Raw genomic sequence first — 2,440 nt, 5'->3', positions numbered from 1 at the left:
TTCTGGGCCGCTGACCAAGACTCTAAACAAATTGTGTAAATTGCTCATATATGGACATGATGATGTCCTATCACATCCATATATGGACATGATGATGTCCTATCACATCCATATATGGACATGATGATGTCCTATCACATCCATATATGGACATGATGTCCTATCACATCCATATATGGACATGATGATGTCCTATCACATCCATATATGGACATGATGATGTCATATCACATCCATATATGGACATGATGATGTCTTATCACATCCATATATGGACATGATGATGTCCTATCACATCCATATATGGACATGATGATGTCCTATCACATCCATATATGGACATGAATGATGTCCTATCACATCCATATATGGACATGATGATGTCCTATCACATCCATATATGGACATGATGATGTCCTAATCACATCCATATATGGACATGATGATGTCCTATCACATCCATATATGGACATGATGATGTCCTATCACATCCATTTATGGACATGATGATGTCATATCACATCCATATATGGACATGATGATGTCCTATCACATCCATATATGGACATGATGATGTCCTATCACATCCATATATGGACATGATGATGTCATATCACATCCATATTGGGCATGATGACATCATAGCATACCCATAATACATGGGCAGATCTCATATACTTATCACATAAAGTGTGATAGAGTGAATAAAATCCTTAGGAAGGCACATTTGCACATATGCCCCTAAAAGGCAGTTACTTTATGACAGCATAATGCTTCCCTTATTGGAAAGGTAAACTCCTGTAGATGGTGCCATTCGTATATGAGGCTTGGCATCCAAAAATAAGCATCAGTGACAAAAAAATTAAAAAATAAAGTAAAATTTGAGCTCCTATTCTCTACATTACAAACTTTAAAATGATTGGTTATTTACAGAAATCAACTTACTATTGCCAAAGTCATGTGCAGAAATATAATGACTTCTTCTTTGTACTAAAGTTTACAATATTGCCACATTTTTATGCTAATTTAACTCAATTAAACAATTAGTGACAGTATGCTGATAAGCCTCATATTAATCTATCCTCACCCATATTCCATGTCCATCTTTTCTATAGCGTCTTGGTTGACCCCCTGGGAATAGATCAGGTCCAGGTTGAGGGTGTATGAATCACATATTTCAGGGTTTCACACACATGGCTCACAAAATCAAGTGGCTCGACATCAGGTGAAGTGGAGAGGTTATGTGAAAGTCATCATCAAATAAGTTAATGAACTTAACTAAATACTGTTTAGTTAATTCCGAAGTTTGATGTATAATGTTATTTTATTTTGTTAACTATTTTACAATATTTTATTGTATTTTTTCTTACTGCATTTTGTCATAAAATTTTAGCATATCATTTATATATCCAACTTTATAGCTTCAACGTTTAATACTGTATACGGTACGTAAGCATGCAATATGGGAAGCCGTTCTGATAGTGATTCCACAGGATATTGTTTTCTCATTGTTATGTTTTTGTTTTATTGTTGCCTGGAAATTGAATAAAATAAAAATAAATAAATTATTGACAAATTCTACACTTGCAGATAATATTATTTTACAATGTCAAATTTTGTTATTTTATTTTCAAAAACTGATTACTAATAACTAACGTTCAAATACTTACACCTTCAGCATAACACTTCAACGAATAGTCTTCTTGCAGACCTTTGGAACTTTTTGTCATTTTTCTCATATCTTCTTTGTTTACAGTAAAATTATTATTTTAATTTGAAATCCCTAAATGTCATTTAATATATGAATTATAATAATATAAATTTAATTACTCTAATGATAATTTATTATAATCACATACAATGTTAATAATGTTTTTGTGTAGATTTTGGTTTCTTTTTGTTGTAATTATTTTTTAACAATATTTCTTTTTCATTGTCCATATGCTTGTTGCGTATGGAGGACAGTGGCCCTGCTGCTTTGGCTATTTCTTGGCATGGATTTCGGGTTTTTCTTGTTATGTTTTCATGCAATTTGCTCTGTATTTTGTTTTACTTCTTCGGTAATATATTTTTGTATTTTTTTTTATTGCAAAAAAGAATAGAATAAAATTAATTAATTTTCTGTCATCACAATAATATTGAGTTTTGAACTGTGTACTCCAGAAAAAGCGATGCTGATCAAAGGAGTTCAAATCTTAAGCTGTGTCCACACTGTCAAATTTGGTGACAAGTAAATGTCACATGCCCATATTTGGATGTATATGACATCATCATGCCCATATATGGACACATCACAATTGCCACATAAAATTTGATAGACAGAGCTTTTAATGGATAAGAATCCGTTGCTGATTGCACAATTTAATAAATCACTCACCTCATAAAGAGTATATATATATATATATATATATATATCCCACAGCATTGTTGTTTTCCAGTA

Source organism: Anneissia japonica, unplaced genomic scaffold, assembly GCF_011630105.1.
Source record: "Anneissia japonica isolate Jap-2015-1 unplaced genomic scaffold, ASM1163010v1 scaffold2028_len131717_cov125, whole genome shotgun sequence".
Classification (NCBI taxonomy): Eukaryota; Metazoa; Echinodermata; class Crinoidea; order Comatulida; family Comatulidae; genus Anneissia; species Anneissia japonica.
The sequence above is the reverse complement of the archived record's forward strand: the minus strand, read 5'-3'. Positions refer to the sequence as shown.